Source organism: Callithrix jacchus, chromosome 9, assembly GCF_049354715.1.
Source record: "Callithrix jacchus isolate 240 chromosome 9, calJac240_pri, whole genome shotgun sequence".
Lineage (NCBI taxonomy): Eukaryota > Metazoa > Chordata > Mammalia > Primates > Cebidae > Callithrix > Callithrix jacchus.
In genome coordinates, this window is record NC_133510.1 from 75459868 (window position 1) to 75483088 (window position 23221).

Here is a 23221-nt window from a genome sequence, read left to right on the forward strand (position 1 = left end):
AAAAGAAAGGCAGCAGCACCAGTCAGGGGCTTAGGGATAAATTCCCATCTCCCTGATCTAGAGCACCTGGGAGAAGGGGTAGCTGTGGGTGTAGCTTCAACAGACTTAAATGTTCCTTTCTGCCAGCTATGAAGAGAGCAGTGGATCTCTCAGCACAGCACTGAGGCTCTGCTAAAGAACAGATGTCTTCTCAAGGAGGTCCCTGACCCCCATGCATCCTGACTGGGAGATACCTCCCAGCAGGGTTGACAGACACCTTATATGGGAGAGCTCCAGCTGGCATCTGGTGGATGCCCCTCTTGGACGAAGCTTCCAGAGGAATGAACAGGCAGCAATCTTTGCTGTTATGCAGCCTCCACTGGTGATACCCAGGCAAACAGGGTCTGGAGTAGACCTCCAGCAAATTCCAGCAGACCTGCAGCAGAGGGGTCTGACTATTAGAAGGAAAACTAAAGAAACGGAAAGGAATAGCATCAGCATCAACAAAAAGGATGTCCTCCCAGAAACCCCATCTGAAGGTCACCAGCATGAAAGACTGAAGGTATCTACCTTCACTAGATAACATAGTAGATTAGATAGATTTATCTATCTATCTGTCCCTTTCTTCCTCCCCGCCTTCCTCCCTTCCTTCCTTCATCCCTTCCTTCCTCCCTCCCTTCCTGCCTTCCTCCCTTCCTCCTTCCCTCCCCCAAAAATAAATAAATAAATAAATAAATAAATAAATAAAAAATAAAAAGATAAAAAAAACACACACGAGAGAAGCAAGAGCAAACAAATTCAAAAGCTAGCAGAAGACAAGAAATAACTAAGATCAGAGCAGAACTGAAGGAGATAGAGACATGAAAAACCCTTTAAAAAAATCAGTGAACCTAGGAGCTGGTTTTTTGTAAAGATCAACAAGGTAGGCAAACCACTAGCTAAACTACTGAAGAAGAAAAGAGAGAAGAATTAAATAGACACAATAAAAAAATGATAAAGGGGATATTGCCACTGATCCCACAGAAATACAAACTACCATCAGAGAATACTATAAATACCTCTATGCAAATAAACTAGAAAATCTAGAAAAATTGATAAATCCCTGGACATACACACCCTCCTAAGACTAAACCAGGAAGAAGTAGAATCCCTGAATAGACCAATAATGAGTTCTGAAATTGAGTCCATAATTAGTAGCCTACCAACCAAAATAAAGCCCGGGACCAGACAGATTCACAGCCAAATTCTACCAGAGGTACAAAGAGGAGCTGGTACTATTCCTTCTGAAACTTTTCCAAACAGTAGAAAAAGAGGGACTCCTCCCTAACTCATTTTATGAGGCCAGCATCATCCTGATACCAAAACCTGATGGAGACACAATAAAAAAAGAAAATTTCAGGTTAATATTCCTGATGAACATCAATGTGAAAATCCTCAATAAAATACTGGCAAACCAAATCCAGTAGCACATCAAAAAGCTTATCCACCATGATCAAGTCATCTTCATCCCTGGGGTGCAAGTCTGGTTCCACATATGCAAATAAATAAATGCAATCCATCACATAAACAGAACCAATGACAAAGACCACATGATTATCTCAACAGACGCAGAACTGGCCTTCAATAAAATTCAACACCCTTCATGCTAAAATCTCTCAATAAACTAGGTATGGAACATATCTCAAAATATAAGAGCTATTTACAACAAACCTACAGTCAATATCATACTGAATGGGCAAAAGTTAGAAGTATTCCCTCTGAAAATCGGCAGAGGACAAAGATGCCCTCTCTCACCATTTCTATTCAACATATTATTGGAAGTTCTGGCCATGGCAATCAGGCAAAAGAAAGAAAGAAAGGGACTGGGAGTGGTGGCTCATGCATGTAATCCTAGCCCTTTGGGAGGTCAAGGTAGGAGTGGTCAGGGGTCAAGACAAGCCTGGTCAGCATGATGAAACTCTGCCTCTACTAAAAATATGAAAAAAAAAAAAATTAGCCAGGTGTGGTGGTGCATACCTATAATACCAGCTACTCTGGAGGCAGAGGCAGGAGAATTGCTTGAACCCAGGAGGTAGAGGTTGCAGTGAGCCGAGATCATGCCACTGCACTCCAGCCTGAACAACAGAGTGAGATTCCATCTCAAAAACAAAAACAAAAACAAAAAACAAAAAGAGAAGGATATTCAAATAGATTGATGAAAGGAAGTCAAATTTTCTGTTTGCTGATGATGTGGTTTCATATTTAGAAAACACCATCGTCTCAGCCTAAAATCCCCTTAAGCTGAGAAGCAACTTTAGCAAAGTCTCAGGATACAAAATCAATGTGGAAAAATCACAAGCATCCCTATAAATCAATAATAGACAAATGAGAGTCAAATCATAAGTGAACTCCCATTCACAATTGCTTTGAAGAGAATGAAATACCTAGGAATACAACTTACAAGGGATGTGAAGGACCTCTTCAAGGAGAACTACAAACCACTGCTCAAGGAAATAAGAGAAGAGACAAACAAGTGGAAAAACATTCCATGCTCAAGGATAGGAAAAATCAATATTGTAAAAATGGCCATACTGACCAAAGTAATTTATAGAACCAATGCTATCCCCATCAAGCTACCATTGACTTTCTTCACTGAATTAGAAATAACTACTTTAAATTTCATTTGGGACCAAAGAAAGGGTCCCTAGAGCCAACATAATCCTGAGGAGAAAGAGCAAAGCTGGAGGCATCATGCTACCTGACTTCAAACTATACTACAAGGTATAATAACCAAAACAGCATGGGACGGTTACAAAAACAGATATATAGACCAATAAAACAGACCAGAGGCCTCAAAAATAATGCCACACATCTACAACCAAGTTATTTTTGACAAACTTGACAAAATAGGCAATAGGGAAAGGATTTTCTGTTTAACAAATGGTGTCGGGAAAACTGACAAGCCATATGCAAAATAAACTGAAACTGTACCCTTTCTTTATACCTTATACAAAAATTAATGCAAGATAGATTAAAGACTTAAATGTAAGACCTAAAACCTTAAAAATCCTAAAAGAAAACCTATCCAATACCATTCAGGACATAGGCACGGACAAATACTTCATGACCAAAACACCAAAAACAATGGCAACAAAAGCCAAAATAGACAAATAGTATCTAATTAAACTAAAGAGCTTTTGGACAGCAAAAGAAACTCTTATCAGAGTGAACAGGCAACCAACAAAATGGGAAAAGATTTTTGCAATCTGTCCATCTGACAAAGGGCCAATATCCAGAATTTACAAGGAACTTAAATTTACAGGAAAAAAAAACCTCATCAGAAAGTGGGTGAAAGATATGAACAGATGCTTCTCAAAAGAAGACATTTATGCATCTAACAAACATATGAAAAAAGCACATCATCACTAGTCATTAGAGAAATGCAAATCGAAACCACATTAGATAGTTCTAAACACACCAGTTAGAATGGCAATCATTAAAAAGTCAGCAAACAACAGATGCTGGAAAGGATGTGGAAAAATAGGAATGCTTTTACTCTGTTGGTAGGAGTATAAATTAGTTCAACCATTGTGGAAGACAGAGTGGCAATTCCTCAAGGATCTAGAACCATAAATACCATTTGACCCAGTAATCCCATTATTGCTTATATACGCAATGGCTTATAAATCATTCAACTATAAAGATACAGGCACACATATGTATATTGTGGAACTAGTCACAATATAAAAGTGTTAGAACCAACCCAAATGCCCAGCAATGACAGACTGGATAAAGAAAATGTGGCACATATAAATCATGGAATACTATGCAGACATAGAAAAAGGATGTGTTTATATCCTCTGCAGGGACATGGATGAAGCTGGAAACCATCATTCTCAGCAAACTAGCACAAGAAAAGAAAACCAAACAGTGCATATTCTCACTTGTAAGTGGGAGTTGAACAGTGAGAACACATGGGCACAGGTAGGGGAACATCATACACCCAGGTCTGTAGGGCACTGTGGGTATGGGAGGGATTGCTTTAGGAGAAATACCTAGTATTGATGATGGGTTGATGATTAATGCAGCACACTATCATGCCACATGTATACCTATGCAACAAACCTGCATGTTTTGCACATATATCTCAGAACTTAAAGTATAATAATAATAAAGGAATACTCAGAGAAGTTCCAATTCCATTTATATACAGTATTTGAAACTATATGTATGTATATAAACATAAAAATGTATGTTTATATATGTCTATAAAGAGTGAAAAAGCTAAACTTATTCTATTTAAAAAATTGATCATTTATATAACATTATGTACTTTCATTTTCAACTTGAGAGTCATTAAACTATAAACACTATCTCAAGTATTTTCAACCCATGGAATTTGACTTTTAGATAATTTTTCTCCTTGTATATATACATTTTTTTCTATGCTCCTATTTTTAACCTTAGAGCCTCTCTCCTTTGCTGTATGTGCTATACATTTCAATTAAGAAACATCTGTGAATTTAATTAATGTGCTGTTGACTCCACCCTTTGCCAAGTCATTAAAGAGGAAGTTAAAAACAGAACAGTCTAAGCTTTATTCAAATCCCAAAAGACTTTTTTTGAAAAATCTTCCCCGTAACATTTTTATTTGTTTGCATTGGTTTAGAGAATTTATGCTGTTTAGAAATAAGTGTATTTCAGAAATATAATATTTGAAATGTTAAAGGAATATTTTGATCCTATGTTTTTAGTTACACTTCATAATTTCGATACCTCTCCTCTGATAGAGATGGTACTCTGTGTTTGAGTAGAATATGTATTTTGGAGGAAATCAAGGAGTTGGCACATGATGGGTGTAGATCTTGCAGTCAGTGGTATTACCCTCAGCAGTCTACAAACACATCAACACTATGGAATGCAGAATAGTATGAGATATCCTCAGTGAAGGTGTGGGATGCAGGGAGAAACTCTGATCATAAGCATTTCCAATAAGCAATGAACCATTAATGTTTATGCTGTTAGAATTGCTGTTAGCTGAGTAGATACTTTATAAAACCAGAAATTTATATTTATGGTACTTATACTTATTTTTAATAATGCATATGCTACACACATATAAGTGTTGATCAAAATTGACAATGAGGAGAGCACTTAGCCAATATACCAACTATCGTTTTAGTTTTCAAGAGCAAACTAAAGTACTGCAAAAAAGGTAGGATGAAAAGTGCAGATTTATAAATTGTTCCCTTTCTAAAACACAACTGAAAGTTTTGAATACCAAAAACAAATTAGCTTCAAAATTAGATAATGATTTTTTTCTTCCATTTATATTGCTTGGACTACCTGCCAAACACACTATAATTTGCAGCAAAATGAAGATAAAATCCAAGAAATAGTTTGGACTTCCGCAAACACCACTGCCTACACAGACAACACATAAAACATAATTTTCAAGAGTATTCCATTGCTTTAGAAAATTAAGAAATGACTGGGTGTGGGGCGTGGACAACAAGGGAAAAAAAGTTATATACTATTTGGAAGCTGCTGTCCTCAGAGCATATTAATGTCATACTGACATTTTAATCAGAGAATTTCTAGAGAATATATGTGACCTGATCTATCCTTTAATTTTTTTCTGCCTTCACTAATAATTGCAGAGTGTATTCAAATAAAGAATAGAATTTCTACCTTATCTGGAAGGACAGTATCTAGCATGAAGAGCTGTATTTGTTTCCTTGGGTTTCTACCTAACTCCAACCTTTGATTCCTTCTTCACAGGGCTCCATCTCTTTCTGTATGTCTCTCCTCTGTATATTCTTGGCAACACATCTGTCATTGAATTTAGGGCACACCCAAATAATCCAAAGTTAACTCATTTAAGGATCCTTAACTGAATTACCTTTTCAAAAGCCCTTCCCCTCTGTCCAAATAAGATCACATTCCCAGGTTTGTGGACATACCTGTTGAATGCTACCATTCAACTGACTATACAAGCACAAGGCAGGGGAGTGAAAAAGAATATCCCAAAGCCATTTTTACAACTAAAGACCATTAACAGCAGGAAACTGCCAGGACAAGATGTATACACAGACAGAATTAAAATAATCCACATCTTTTATAATAACTTTTCATTGAGATGGCCAGTTTGTCCCAGGTGTGAAATCAAATTTATTAGAAACCTTAATTAGGTGGCAAATGCTCCCAACTCAGTAGGTTAAACTTATTCTATTCTTATGTATTTTCTAACTTCCCTATTTGTATTTTTCTGTTTTTTATTTGTATTTTTTATTGCTGTCAACCCAATCACTGGTACATACATATCACAAATGGGAAGCTCAGTATTTGTTGAATTGAAGGAATCTTAAAAATGTCTAGAAGTATATATTTTCCTAATGTGAGCTCTATGCTTTTCTTTTGCAGGCTGGTATTGCTTTCCTTCTTTGTGTTGCAGTATTTTTTTAATAGATTCAATGTTGGGGTAAATTTGTCTCTACTTACATGTCTCTGAAGGTGAGTAAATTAATAAGCATCTACTATTTACTTGAAAAAGAGTAAGTGCATTCCATTTATATCTATAACCTATACATGAGTGTAATTTTTCTGTTCTCTTTCAAACTTGAATTGGAAGGCTGGCTTTTAAGGGTTCATCTATCCAGTAACCTGAAGGAGTTAAAGAAGAAACTAAGACCACCAGCAGCCACAGTTATGGAATTTTATATCTGCATATTTTTGTCTCTATGTTTGTTAAAATTCTATCTGAAAGTCATGTTTAACCTACTGAGTTGGGAGCATTTGCCACCTAATTAAGGTTTCTAGTGACCATAATATTGTATATGTGTATGAAGGATAGAATCTTGATTTTTAAATGTCATAGAGAAATTCTGACATAAAGACTTTTTAGGGAAAGGATGAGATACATAATTAGTTTGATTTTTGGTAAGTTGAATTGGAGATTTTGCCAGTAGATAATATTGGAGATGACCATATCATGCTCAATGGCTTTTCATTGCACAAGTAATGTATACTGTGCAATGTATATTCTGTGTATACTGTCTTGTATATTCCTTCTTTGATCATCTTTCTCCCTTTTCTACACACCTCTTTCTTGAAATTTTATGACTATGCCAGGCCTGTTTTTATAGTCTGTAGCAGGCTCTTTCCCAAAATTGCTCTTATTCCCACTATTTGCATAAATATTCTTTCTCCTAGCTTCACTTCATGAAGATTATTTTCAAAGACCATCTCCTCAGAAAGGACTTTTATTATAACCGTCTCTATAATGACTGCCACCATTACCATCTCTCCCCTTACCTTGTTTTTCAAAGCAGTTGTCACTAATTGGACATAAGTTACTCTTTGTGTGGTGTGTGTGTGTGTGTGTGTGTGTGTGTGTACAGACACATGTGTGTCTGTCTGTTTCACTAGACTATAAACTCTATGAGGATAGGGGCTTTGCTTGCCATCAATACATCCCCATACTTTCAGTACCTGATATTTACTAAGTGGTCAATAACTACATGTTAAATACATAAATACATAAATAAACACATGAATGGCACAAGCAGTTAAGACTAATATCCTCTACCAAGATGTAGTGTTGACAACTGAGATGCCTCATTCATGCCTTAAGTCTTTGCTTTTCAGTTGCTTGCTTAACTCATACAGGAAAAGTATAGGCCTTCTCTGTTCATACTGTCTTTCACAAGTCTTAAAATGTGGACTTCCCAGTAGGAGGGAAGCACAGTAGCATAACTTATCACCAAGAAAAAATATAACCACCCAAATCCTATTTTATTTCCTTTGTATGCACGGTTCTTCAGTTACAATTCTTTTACAGTCAACACATTACTACATTAAAAACAAATACCAAATCTTTTAAGTAAAGATTGGGTTAAAAATTTGTTTGTGAATGTGAGGTTGCTTATTATGCTTTCTCTGCTCTCTTTAAATAGGACTCAGTCAGCTCAATTAGTTCATCAAACACTAGAAAATCCCTAAGGTATCTAAATATAAACAGAATGATTTCCTGAATGTTTAATTCCTAAAAGCAGGACGATAGTCATAGTATTCACATTCTCTAATCTACTGTGTTCTGGAAATCTTGTACTTAATGATATAGCAAGAGAAAAGTACTCTTGACTCCCAGATATGTTTCAACATTTACAAAATATATTGCTTGGAATTTCATTTTTCTTTTTTCACTTCAGGCTGGCATATTTTCAGAATCTAGATATTTGTTTTAAGAAAAAACTTTTCTGAATACATCAACAGAGCAGGAATAGTATCTGTCTTATTCAGAATCTATCAGAAGGCCTGGCATAAAAGAGGATTTAATGTATATCTGATGAATAAGTAAATAAATGTATACTACATAAAAGAATAAAAGCAATTCAGCTTAATGTTAAAAATTGTTTTTAACAGTTTGACTTTTCTAATTGTCTATTGGTCTTCTATTCCTTTATTTTCTTTTTCTATAATTATATACATATATATATATAATTTTATTGTACTTGAGTTTTGTTTTACCACATATTAAATTCTTTTAGAAGCAAGATTATACCTCAATCAAATTGATATGGTTTGGCTGTGTCTCCATCCAAATCTCATCTTGAATTCCCATGTGCTGAAGGAGGGACTCAGTGGGAGATGATTGAATCATGGAGGCAGATTTTTCTCATGCTGTTCTTGTGATGGCAAGTAAGTTTCATGAGATCTGATGGTTTTATAAGGGGGAGTTTCCCTGTGCAAGCTCTCTTTTATTGCCTGCTGCCATCCGTGTAAGATGTAACTTGCTTCTCCTTGTCTTCTGCCATGATTGTGAGGCTTCCCTAGCCATGTAGAAATGTAAGTCCATTACACATTTTTCTGTATAAATTACCCAGTCTTGGATATGTCTTTATTAACAGTATGAAAAAAGACTAATACAGTAAACATTAACCTTTTCTGCCTCCTCCCACATTTTTATGTTACCAATTATTTTGGTTTTAATTTAGTATCTTGAACTCTTTAATACTTTAACAGGACCAAGTTTAAAATTAGCCTATTGGATATCTTTCATCTTTTTAAATTTAACTATCTTTATATATGTAAATGTTATTATATAAAAAGTTTTCATTGTTCTTTGTGCTATTAAAATAATTATAAATAAATGATTTAATAGAAAAATTAGCTTCTCAATTATTACCTTGAGGTATTCAAAGGAATGCTTTCAAATCTCTTACTTCTGGGATGGAGAAGGCCATATTTCTCCCTGAATTTTATTATTATTTCTGCATAAACTACTGAGGAAATGCTTGGCTCTGAAACTCAGATCAAGAGTGATTGCTATTCACTTGTATTAAATATTTTAGAAAGTAGCAGTAATTTCTGACTTCCAAAAAGAGTTTCCTCAGGCATGTAAAAAGCAATTAAAAAACCCACATAGTTGAATGAGCTAACATGACTTAAAATTCATAATAGAAGTTTTTAGGGTGGGAAAATACATACATTTTAATATAATATACATTTGAGAATATTTTTCACAAAATTTTAACAACTAGCTTTTAAAAGACTCCAAATGGAAACTTCTTTAGTGTCTATGCTCAAGTTATGTGTGCTTAGAATTTTAGGACCTCATTTACCTGGCTCACTCCTCATACATGATCAATGCTGGCTATGGTAGAGGTACAGTGTAATCCTACCCTGTTGACCATATTTGATATTTCTAGAAGAGACAACTAATGCAAATGTGGCCAACTAAGCTCTCCAGGAATTTAGGCCCTAAGGACATCTGTGTTTTCTATCATGATGTGTACAATGTGCACAGAGAGAGAACAAAGTACAGAGAAATAGTGAATGGACAGGTAGAGTGTTAAGACAGTTATACTCCTTGGTTCTTATTTCTTTGTATTAGTTATCTATTATAATGTAAGAAATTACTCCAGAACATAGCAACTTAATACAGTAAGACTTATAATTTTATAGTTTGGTGGATCCCGAATTTATATAGAACTTAACTGCGTGTCTCCCAGGGTCTCTCAAAGCTGCAATCATGGGATTGACTGGAGTTGTAATCATCTCAAGGCTTGATTGGCAGAATATCCACTCATGGGGTCACTTACATGTAACTGTTGTCAGGCTTAATGTCTTTTTTGGTTGTTGATCTGAAGTATCATTTCTGTGCCACATGGACCTCTCTACATGGCTACTTCCTTTCTTCAGAGCTGCTTTTTCCAGAGCTAGTGCTTGAAGGGAGAGAGGAAGAGTGAGAGTGAATAAAGAAATGTCACAGACTTTTTGTCACCTAATCTAGGAATTTACATCCCATCATTTTTGCTGTGTTTTATGCATTAAAAAAGAGTTACTAGGGCAAGCCCACACTGATGAAAAAAGGGATTGCCTAAGGATATAAATCCCAGGAGATAAAGATCATTACGTGCTATTTTAGTGGCTGCCTACCGTAACCTGTCCTCTAGCCACCAATGATTCATGTTCTTACCATATTCGAAAGACAGCCCCTCCTAAGATCCTCAAAAGTCTCATCTTATTACAACATCAGCTCAAAGCCCAGAAGCTCTTTGTATAAATCAGGTGCAGGTGCAGATGAAGATGCTCAGATACTGTTTCTTAAGTATAGCTCCTTAGAGTTCCTCTCATTTGTAAATCTTCAGATCAGCAAAGCTAAACAGAAAAATTGTCTACTCATACATATGCCAAAATTATGGCTACTTGTAACATGGTAGCTGGTTTCCCCAGAGCAAAAACTGAAAGAGAGGTGTTAGGGGAGAAAGGGAACAAGACAAATGTCACAGTATTTTTGTAATCTAATATTGGGAGTGACTTTTTTTCACTTTGGTCATATTTTATTCATTAGAAATGAGTCACTAGGTCAGCCTGCACCCAAGGGAAGAGAATTTAAAAGGGCACAAATCCTGGGAAGCAGGCATCATTTGAGGCCATTGGAGGCTGTATGCCACTCTCTCGTAGAAGTCTGGTTGCATTTGTGTCCTGGATTGTATCAAGACCCTTCTGGCTTGTTAAAAAAAAAAAAAAAAAAAAATCTACTATGTTTTTAATTCAGCTGAAGTTGATTTCTGGTGCTTGAAACCAAAAAGTTACATAAGTTCAATCTCTGTTCTTAAACTGAACTCTTACCTTTTCTTTGCATTAAAGAAAATAATCAACGTTTCTTGGAGCATCTTATATGTGTTAAACATTTCTCAGTATCAGGAAGATTCTCTCCTATGTTTTCACAGTCCTAAATTACCTTCTTTCTGTTAAAGTCTATTGGATATATTCAGACTACTTTAGTTGACATCTCTGCAGTATTTGACACTGTCAGCTACATCTTCTTTCTTGAAACACTCAGATCTTCTGGCTTCTGTAAAATCACACTCTCCTGGATTAACTCTTATCTGTTTCTTTTATGAGAACTTCTGATGTCTCTTCAATTTTCATGTATAACAGAATTTCATTCTTCTTCTTTCACTGTATAAAGTCTTTGAATGAGTACACCAGACATGGTTTCAATGATCATCTGAAGTTGATGACTTAAATCTAAATCTCCTTGCTAGAGTTATAACAACCTATTCAGCACCTCTATTTAATATTTCACAAGTACTTATAACGTAGCTTCTTATCCCAATTTTTTTCCATTCTCAATATTCCTTCTTTGTGTTTCCTCATTTGTTCAAGCTAGAAACTTTGATCCTGTTCTTGATTCTTTCTTACTCACATCCCAGTCATCTAATTATGTTCTCTGCTGTTGTTAATTTTCCCTTAATTTCTCTTTCTGAACCAATTTTCTCCTCCAATACCATACTTTAAAAATTTTATTTTTGTAATAAATCAATACCATCTTTCTCATGATGTAGAATATATGAAAGATTTTAAGAATGTGGGATTTGGGGCCAGGCACAGTGACTCACGCCTGTAATCCAGCACTTTGGGAGGCTGAAGTAGGCAGATCACTTGAGGTCAGGAGTTTGAGACCAGCTTGGTGAGCATGGTGAAAGCCCATCTCTACCAAAAATAAAAAATTAGCCAGGCATGGTGGCATGTGCCTGTAATCCCAGCTACTCAGGAGGCTGAGGCAGGATAATCGCTTGAACTCGGGAGGTGAGGTTGCAGTGAGCCAAGACTGTGCCGCTGCACTCCAGCCTGGGTGACAGAACAAGACTGTGTCTTAAGAAAAAAAAAAAAGAATGAGGGATTTGAAGTAAGACTATCTAGTTCTGAGTCCTGGATCTACTACTTACTGACTTAATAGCTGTGTGATCTTGAGCTTGAACAGGTTGCTTAAACTGGCTATGATCGAGCTTCCTCCTTTGTAAAATGTATCAAATAATGTTATTTACTTTACTGAGTTTTCAACAAGATTAAATGAGATAATGCAAGCAAAACATTTAGAATAGGGTCAAGTGCATTGTACATTATAAAATAAGTATCGGTAATGACTAATATTAGCTAATGACTGCAATAACCTACTAAGTAGAATTTCTTTTTCACTCTTAGTTATCAATACAAACATTTTAACAATGCAGTGAACTGCAAATGTAATCATGTCCTTCCTTACTCTTATTAAAACTTTTCAAGTGGACCAGGAGCAGTGAGTCAACCCTGTAATCCCAGCACTTTGGGAGGCTGAGGTGGGAGGATTACCTGAGATCAGGAGTTCAAGACCAGCCTGGTCAACATGGCAAAATCCCAGCTCTACTAAAAGTACAAATGTTAGCTGGGCATGGTAGCATGCACCTGTAACCCCAGGCACTTGGGTGGCTGAGGCAGGAAAATCACTTGAACCAGGAGGTGGAGGTTGCAGTGAACTGAGATTGTGCCATTGTACTCCAGCCTGGGCAACGAAAGCAAAACTCCAACTAAGAAAAAGAAAAAAAAAAACCTTTAAATAATTTATTGCTCTCAGATCCAAAATACTTAAAGTACCTTACAAGGACCCTCACGATCTTGTTCCCACCATATATATTGTAAGTTTTTGGAATTCCCACAAATGTGAGATCACTCATCTTTCTTCCTAATTACTATGTGTTGGGTAAATACCAGGCCTGGTGAATTCAGTGACGTTGTCCTGCCCTCATTACATGTATGCTCTTCATGGACTCATCTATGTGATCTGACTTTCCATTCACCAAACCCATCACACTTTGTCTCAGTTCTATGCCTTTAAAAATTCTGCTCCCCTGCCTTTCTAGCCATTCTTCCTGTTATTTGATGATATAATTCCTCCAATGCCCTGAGTTTTATAGCAAACATGCTTTTTTCTAGGAGAACACTTCCTGATTGGTAAATAGTTTATTTCCACTCACTGGGTAGTATACTGGAATTAGCCCTACTACAATCTTCTGTTTACTTTTCAGTTTTGCTAATAGACTGCAAGCTTTTTGAGGACCTAGACCGAGTTTGCTAATGAGTTTTCATTTAGCATTCCATCTCCAGTATGTATCTAAAATCATGCCCAATACAAAGTGTGCCTTCAATACATGACTATTTAATACATTTCTGAGCATATACGTAGCATTAAGTGTGCCTTCAATACATGACTGTTAAATACATTTCTTGACAATATGGGGTTGGTGGGGCAGGGATCTAGGTATACAAGAGACTGTGAATCCACCTGGGAAAAAAATTGCCCTGGAATGAAGTTACAGATGCTTGTTTCAAAGGCATCTAACAAAGGAGAGAAGGAACCACTTCGAATATAAAATAGTTATTTATAATATCATCTAGATCAGTACCCTAGAGTTATCTTTGTTTTCTTTGTCAAGAAAGGAAAAGATATGAGAGAGAGAGAGAGAGAGAGAGAGAGAGAGAGAGAGAGAGAGAGAGAGAGGGAATCAATGGACAGTATTACTAAAATTTCTGAGGGACTTGAAACATAAATGCAAAACAAAATTGGTGATTGAAGTTTAGTTAGCAATTGCCACTTTAGCAGGGACCTAGACCATGTTGTTCTTGCAGACATCAGCTCCCTGGATATCTGGCATCAGACACCTCAGAACAGCACTCCAAGAGAAACCAACAGCATTGACAATGCCCCTGGTGTACACTAGCTATGGAAATAATCTTTCTTGTGTTGGCAGATACAGAAGACATCTGTGCAGCAAGCTGAGCCAGAAAGGAGGAGACTTTTAATTGTTGCAGAAATACCAAGAAGACTAATCTTGCATCTCCCTTGAAATATCCAAGAGGTATTTCTGGAAATGCCTGAAAGGAATTTGTGTATGAGAATCAAGTAGATGAAAAGCAGGTAGAAGGAGAGGAAATAAATTGTTATTTTCAATTATTAACAAAACTCTAATTTTATCTTCAATGTGCTATGGTCTATGGCTTTATATACATACATAATATATACATATATATATGTGTATATATATAATTTTAGCTCCTTATACGTGTTTTTTTGACCCTTACATGGATTTCCTTAAGATTAGCTAAAACAAGCTAAATATCTTCTTAGCTGAAGCATCTTGTTTAGATTCCATATATACATGTTGTTTGAAAGCTTTGTGTTAGTCAGTCTTTATTAGGTTATGCTGCAATAACAATCACAAGCCTCTTCTGCTTACAGAGAAATAAAAGGAGGCTTATTTCTAATTTGTATGTCTGTTGTGGGTTATATTTAATTTATTTTAGGTTTTGTTTTCATTGTAGAATACAGACTGACTGATAAGCCCTTTACATAGACACACTGTCCTTGAGAAAGAACAAAATGAAAAGATGAAAAGCCTAGCAATGACATCTAAAGCTTCTGCAATAAACTTAACTTCATATTTTACTGGGATACTTGACATCTGCAAGGAGGAATACTGCAAATCACATAGCAACTGGTAGGAATGGTTAATCTTCTCACTATACTTGCAGAGAATAATCGAGAATATTAATCTAGTAATTTACATGCTTCCTTAATTATAAAAGAACTGTTCTATTTACCAAGATTTATTTGTCCTTTGAATACATCTCAGTAGAGGATGTGTACTCTGGCTCTATTGTTGCTGTTCAGTTTTCTATTCACCATGGCTGTTTTGCTACTTCATTTTAATGGTTGATTAGGGAATGCCAAAATAGTCAAATTTTTATTACATTGTGTCCTCAGCTTTCCTTGATACTTTGACAGCTAAATGGCCAAAAACTATTTTCAATTGGTTTCCTGTATTTATTTATATTTAAATGCTTTGTATTAGTTACATATTCTGCATTTTGCTTTTGAATTATAATAGATAATTTTGAATATTGTACAAGAAACATGAATTGCAAACATTAAAAATTTTAACTTTTCTAATTTTTACAATTTATATGCTTGAGGAAAAATATATTCACATTGTATGCATTTTATATACAAATGCAGTTTAAGTTCTAATTCTTTTTTTTAAAGATATTGTTAGAATGCATTTGTGAGGGGTGCATGGCAACTTATTCAAGCTTAGGTACATGTCATTTGAGGTTGAGGTATGGAAAACTACTGAGGTACTGTGTGTATGTCATTTGTGCATGGAGATGAAACTTCTTGGCCCTGAAAACAGGACAGGGAGTGAAGTGTGTGGTGTGATAAGAACACTGAAAACACCCTTCCTGAGAATGTGGTTTGAGTGTTGTACAAGGTCACAGGCGACTTGGTAACCGACCTCAAAAAGCCATCTAGTAGATGTTTGTAGTTAATACAACCCCTTTCAATAAATATTTGGCCAAAAGATTCTGGGCCAGACTCTCTCAGAAGAGCTGCCCTCCAGCCTGGCTCAGCTGGAATTGTTTGAGTGCTTCATGCTCAGCATTCACTGAAAGCTATAAGCTTTGCAGCATTTTTTATGTATGTATTTATTTTATAATTCTTGTTTTTCTTTATTTCTTCTAAATAAGAAAGGATTCATGTGCAGAACTTACAGGTTTATTATATGGGGGTACATGTGCCATGGTGGTTTGCTGCACCTATTGACCCACCTCTAAGTTCCTTCCCCTTGTCCCCTAGACCCACTTATGAGTGAGAACATGTGGTGTTATTTCTGTTCCTGTGTTAGTTTGCTGAGGATGATGGTTTCTAGTTTCATCCATGTCCCTGCAAAGGACATGGTCTCATTCCTTTTTATGACTGCATAGTATTCGATGGTATATATGTAACACATTTCCTTTATCCAGTCTATCATTGATGGGCATTTTTGGTTCCATGTCTTTGCTATTATAAATAGTGCTGCAATAAGCATACATGTGCATGTGTCTTTATAATAGAATAATTTATATTCCTTTGGGTATACACCCAGTAATGGCATTGCTGGGTCAAATGGTATTTATGGTGCTAGATCCTTGAGGAATTGCCATACTGTCTTCCACAGTGGTTGAAATAATTTGCATTTCCACCAACAGCGTAAAAGCATTCCTGTTTCTCCACATCCTTGCCAGCATCTATTGTTTCCTGACTTTGTAAATAATTGCCATTCTGACTGGGGTGAGATGGTATCTCACTGTGGTTTTGATTTGCATTTCTCTGATGATCAGTGATATTGAGCTTTTATTAATATGCTTGTTGGATCCATAGATTTCTTCTTTTGAGAAGTGTCTGTTGATATTCTTTGCCCTCTTTTTGATGGGGTTGTTGGTTTTATTTTTGTAAATTTTTTAAAGTTCATTGCAAATTCTGGATATTAGACCTTTGTCAGATGGATAGATTGCAAAAATTTTTTCCCATTCTGTAGGTTGCCTGTTCACTCTGATGATAGTTTCTTTTGATGTACAGAAGCCCTTTAATTAGATTTCATTTGTCAATTTTGGTCTTTTGTTGCAAGTGCTTTTGGTGTTTTCATCATGAAGTTTTTGTCCATGCCTGAGTCCTGAATGGTATTGCCTAGATTTCCTTCCAGGGTTTTTATGGTTTTGGGTTTTACATTTAAGTCTTGTGGTCTATCTTGAGTTAATTTTTGTATAAGATTTTAGGAATTAGTGCAGTTTCAGTTTTCTGCCTGTGGTTAGCTAGTTTTTCCAGCACCATTTATTGACTAGGAGGCCCTTTTTCCATTGCTTGTTTTTGCCAAGTTTATCGAAGATCAGATGGTTGTAGATGTGTGGTGTTATTCCTGAAGTTTCTGTTCTGTTCTATTGCTCTGTGTATCTGTTTTGGTACCAGTATCATGCTGTTTTGGTTACTGTAGCCTTGTAGTATAGTTTGAAGTCAGGTAGTATGATGCCTCTGGCTTTGTTCTTTTCACTTAGGATTGTCTTGGCTATACAGGATTTTCTTTGATTCCACACGAAATTTAGAATAGTTTTTTTCTAATTCTAAACAACATATACACATGGAATCAAAACAAGATGCTTTAGCTAACAAGATGTTTAGCTTGTTTTAGTTGATCTTAAGAAGATCCAGGACGTAAGTATCAAAAAAAAAAAATCTGTAAAAATGTTGACAAGAAAGCAAAAGAGCCCGGGCAGGGGGGCAGGGCAGGGAACTGTATAAATCTATAAATATCTTTGGGCAGTATGGCCATTTTTGTAATATTGATTCTTCCTATCCACAAGCAAATAATGTTTTTCCATTTGTTTCTGTTCTCTCTTATTTTCTTAAGCAGTGGTTTGTAGTTCTTTTTGAAGAGGTCCTTCACATCCCTTTTTAGATGTATTTCTGAGTATTCTCTTTGTAGCAATTTGTGAATAGGAGTTCATTCATGATTTGGCTCTACTTGTCTTTGTTGGTGTAAAGGAATGCTTGTGATTTTTGCATATTAATTTTGTATTCTAAAACTTTGCTGAAGTTGCTTATCAGTTTAAGGAGTATTTGGGCTGAGATGATGGGGTTTTCTAAACATAAGTCATGTTGTTTGCAGACAGAGACAATTTCACTCCTCTCTTCCTATTTGAATACCCTTCATTTCTTTCTCTTGCCTGATTGCCCTGGGCAGAATTTCCAATACTATGCTGAAAAGGAGTGGTGAGAGAGGGCATTGATAAGGATGCCTCCAGCTTTCCTCTTTTTGCTTAGGGTTGTTAAGATAAGTTTTACCAGTTTTCAAAGGGAATGCTTCCAGCTTTTGCCCATTCAGTATGATATTCGCTGTGGGTTTGTCATAAATAGCTCTTACTATTTTGAGTTACATTCCATCAATATCTAGTTTATTGGGGGTTTTTAGCAGGAAAGGGTGTTGAATTTTATCGAAGGTCTTTTCTGCATCTATTGAGATAATCATATGGTTTTTGTCATTAGTTCTGTTTATGTGATGGATTAAATGTATTGATTTGCATATGTTGAACCAGCCTTGCATCCCAGGGATGAAGCTGAGTTGATTGTGGTGGATAAGCTTTTAGATAAGCTGCCGGATTCAGTTTGCCAGTATTTCTTTGACATTTTTGCATCGATGTTCATCAGGGATATTGATCTAAAGTTTTCTTTCTTTGTTGTGTCTCTTCCCAATTTTGGTATCAGAATAATGCTGGCTTTATAAAATGAGTTAGAGAGAAGTCCCTCTTTTTCAATTGTTTGGAATGGTTTCACAAGGAATAGTGCCACATCCTCCTTTATACTTCTAGTAGAATTTGGCTGTGAATCTGTCTGGTCCTGGGCTTTTTTTTTTTGATTGATAAGCTATTAATTGTTACCTCAATTTCAGAACTTGTTATTGGTTTATTCAGGGATTCAACTCCTTCCTGGTTTAGTCTTGCAGTGGGGGCAGGGTGTATGTGTCTGGGAATTTATCCATTTTTCTAGATTTTCTAGTTTATTTTCATAGAGGTATTTATAGTATTCTCTGATGGTAGTTTTTATTTCTGTGTGATCAGTGGTGATATCCCCTTTATCATTTTTATTGTGTCTATTTGATTCTTCTCTCTTTTCTTCTTTATTAGTCTAGCTAGTGATCTACCTATTTTGTTAATCTTTTCAAAAATCAGCTCCTGGGTTCATTGATTTATTGGAGAGTGGTTTGTGTCTCTATCTCCTTCAGTTCTGCTCTGATCTTAGTTATTTCTTGTCTTCTACTAGCTTTTGGATTCGTTTCCTCTTGCCTCTCTAGCTCTTTTAATTGTGATGTTAAGATACTGATTTGAGATCTTTCTAGTTTTCAGATGTGGGCATTTAGTGCTATGAATTTATCTCTTAACACTGCTTTACCTGTGTCTCAGAGATTCTGTTACGTTGTCTCTTTGTTCTCACTGATTTCAAAGAACTTCTTGATTTCTGCCTTAATTTCATTTACCCAGTAGTTATTTGGGATCAGATTGTACAATTTCCATGCAGTTGTGTGCTTTTGAGTGAGTTTCTTTATCCTAAATTCTAATTTGATTGCACTGTAGTCTGAGGGACTGCTTTAATTTCAGTTCTTTTGCATTTGCTGAGGAGTGTTTTACTTCCAGTTATGTGGTTGATTTTAGAATAAGTGGCATGTGACACCGAAAAGAATGTATATTCTGCTGATTTGGGATAGAGAGTTATTTATATGACTATTACGTCCACTTTATTCAGGGCCTAGTTCAAGTCTTGAATATCTTTGTTAATTTTCTGTCTTGTCGTCCCACCTAATATTGATAGTGGAGTGTTAAAATCTCCCACTATTTTGTGTGGAGTCTAAATTTTCTCTGTAGGTCTCTAAAGACTTGTTTTATGAATCTGGGTGCTCCTATATTGGGTGCATATATATTTAAGTTAGTTGGCTCTTCTTGTCAAATTGTTCCCTTTACCATTATGTAATGACCTTCTTTGTCTTTTTTGTTCTTTGTTTGTTTCAAGTCTGTTTTGTCTGAGACTAGGATTGCAACCCATGCTTTTTTTTTTTTTGTTTTTTTTTTTGCTTTCCATTTTTTGGTAAATTTTTCTCCATCCCTTTATTTTGAGCATATATTTGTCTGTGCATATGAGATGGGTCTCCTGAATATAGCACACTGATGTGTCTTGTCTATCCAACTTGCCAGTCTGTAATTTTTGATTGGGGCATTTAGTCCATTTACATTTAAGGTTAGTATTGTTATGTGTGAAATTGATCCTGTTATCATGATCCCATTTTGTTATTTTGTGCACTAGTTGATGTAGTTTCTTCACAGTGTCATTGGTCTTTATATTTTGGTATGTTTTTGCAGTGGCTGGTACAAGTTTTTCCTTTCCATATTTAGAGCTACTTTCAGGAACACTTGCAAGGCAGGCCTGATGGTAACAAAATTCCTCAACATTTGCTTGTCTGTGAAGGATTTTATTTTTCCTTCGCTTATGAAGCTTAGTTTGGCTAGATATGAAATTCTGGGTTGAAAATTCTTTTCTTTAAGAATGTTGAATATTGGACCTAAATCTCTACTTGGGGGCCCAAGAAGAGCTTGTAGAGTTTCTGCTGAAAGGTCTGCTGTTAGTCTGATGGGTTTCCCTTTGTAGGTAACCTGCTGTTTCTCTCTGGCTGTACTTAACATTTTTTCCTTCATTTCAACCTTGGAGAATCTGATGATTATGTGTTGTGGGGTTGATCTTCCCATGGTGTACCTTATTGTTGTTGTCCATATTTTCTAAATTTGTATATTGGCCTGTCTTTCTAGGTTGGAGAAGTTCTCCTGGATAATATCCTGAAGTGTGTTTTCCAGCTTGTTTTCATCCTCCCTGTCTCCTTCAGGGAGTGCCTGTCTCCTTCAGTCACTTCAACATTTTATAATTTTCCTTAGTATTGAAAGTTATACTTTATTTAAGTAAGAAATAACTCCCATCAAAAGAGTTAATCTGGCCTGGTGTGGGGCTCACACCTGTAGTCCTACCACTTTGGGAAGCCAACATAGGCAGATCACATGAGGTCAGGTTCAACACCAGCCAGGTCAACGTGGTGAAGCACCATCTCTACTAAAAATAAAAAAAATTAGCTGGGTGTGGTGGTGGGTACCTGTAATCCCAGATACTTGGGAGGTTGAGGCTGGAATATCACTTGGACCTGGGAAGTGGAGGTTGCAGTGAGCTGAGATGGCACCATTGCATAGCAGGTCAGGAGACAGGGCAAGACTACATCTCAAAAAACAAACAAACAAAAAAAAATGTTTAAGCTATTTCCTCTGATTCCTTAAAGGAATTTTGCTCTTGGTGCACATTCTCTCTCTTACATGGTACCTGCCCTAATTCATCATAATTTCAATGTCTACATAGATGGTCCTATAGTAATATGGCTTCTTAGTTTCATGAACTTTTTCCAATGATCTTGTTCTATATTTTTTCTTGCTTATCTTTTCTAATGTCATAGTTCAGACCTTATCATTATCAAAAAATCACACCTTGTTCTTAATTTCAAACATCACCTTTTCTCTCTTACCAATAACTATACATATGTTTTGGTCCATCTCATTCCCTTTTGTATTCTAAAACCAGAAAATATAATACCTCGAATGGTCTCGAATCCATTGATTCTACTCATATATACTTTCTCTTATCTGCCTTACATCTTTGCTCTTCTTTTTGGTCTGCTTAAATTCCCTTATCAATTCTTATGGCCACTCTATCGCATAACAGCTGCAACTTTTGTGTTTCTTTCTCACTTTCTTATACCTGTTTTGACCAAGTACAATCCTAATTAATCCTAACCAAATTATACCCTCCCTGAATGTCTGAATCCACATAACTGATCCAAGCTTGATGAATATGTAGCCAACTATCTTACCTTAAATTCATGATTACTAATCTTACCTGTGCTTTTAATGTTACCTGGCCATCAGATTACAGATATTTCTAGTCTGCTAAACTTTTTACTCTCCTTGATAATTGTTTAATAGCTTTACTTTTCTAAAACCCCAGCCTCCTATCCTCATACTGTTAGCTCATGATTTTGCTTTTGATTTTACTGAGAATTAAGAAGCTATTAGAAAAGAAATATTACTGGAACTCACCAATAAATCTACTCATGTGGATAATTGGGTCCATATGCTGAACCTTCTTTTCTGGTTACTATGGATGACCTGTATGCTCCTAGTTAAGGTCAACCTTTCCTTAGTGTACTCATCTCTCAAGATCATTATTCCAGCAAATGTTTCTTCTTCACTCTGTGTCTTTTTATTTCCTCTTCATACGCATAGAAACTTTTCTATTTTTATTAATTGAAAAAATCTGATTGATCCTGTGTATGCTGCTGCCTTCTATCCCCTTTCTTATTCACTTTGCAGCAAAACTCCCAAAAAATATTGTCTATTCTCATTGCTTCCAACTTCTCTCTTCTCATTTTCTCTTAAATTTCAGACCTTTGCTCCTCCCCATTGAAATTGTTCTTGTCAGTACAACTATGACAGCCTATTCTTATTGTCAAATTCAAAGGTCGATTCACATTCTTCCTTTTATTTGGCCTTTCAGCATGATTTGGCACAGTTGTGACTCCTTTATCTCTTCAACGTTTTATTTCCTTGGCCTTCACGTGATCCTGATTTCTTCTTACTGACCACTTCTTCCTTTTTACATTTGTCAGTCTTCTCTTATTTCCTAAACCTCCAAAATTTGGAGTGCCAGTAGGCTTCTAAATATTCTCTACTCTATTAACTTTCAAATCCAAAGAGTACCTCTTCAGTTCAACCTCCCTGAATTCTAGACCTATGTAGCAAACTGCCTACTCAGCATCTACATGTAAGTAGGATCAAGGTCAGGAAAGAGACTTGGTGAATTAAGCAAAGAAATGCAATTAAAACAAATGACATGTCCCTACAAAACTGGAGTAGAGCTAAAAAATTTAAAGATCTCAGTATACTTGGTGTGGCTATACATTCTCTGGAAACTGAAGAAATAGCTGTCTTTTAAAACCAGGGTCGGTATTGGGCAGAAATAGATAACCTATATTGTTAAAGGGTATATCTGACATCTGGACCTTAAAGAATTTTCTGGGATACTTTAAGGAGGTCTTATAGATACCTATCTGATTAGAACATCACCCTTAATAGAGGCTCTAGTGCCTATTCAACATGGCTAATGGTGTGAGGAGCATCAGTTAGGAGCAGAGTTAGTCTTTGAAAGAAATTGAAAGTCAGAAGGGTGCAGTGGAAAAGCCTTTGGAAAAATGCATGGTTGGATATTGAATGTTTTACCCAGAGAGTTATACATACCCAAGGTTTTGCGAGCTGATTAAAATAGATCAAAGAAACTCCTTCATGAAGGAATTACTGTAAATTTATGTTTAAACCAAAGTTGACATCATTCTTAGGAAATTGGAATGTGTCAAGTGTAAAAAGGGTGTATTTATGCTTGAGCTAATTAAGATACCCAATTGGCTCTATTAGCTGTAACAGGTCTGCTATTGAAAACCTTATCAGAGCCAATATTTGGGCTCTTGGTTGAGAGGTTGTATTACCC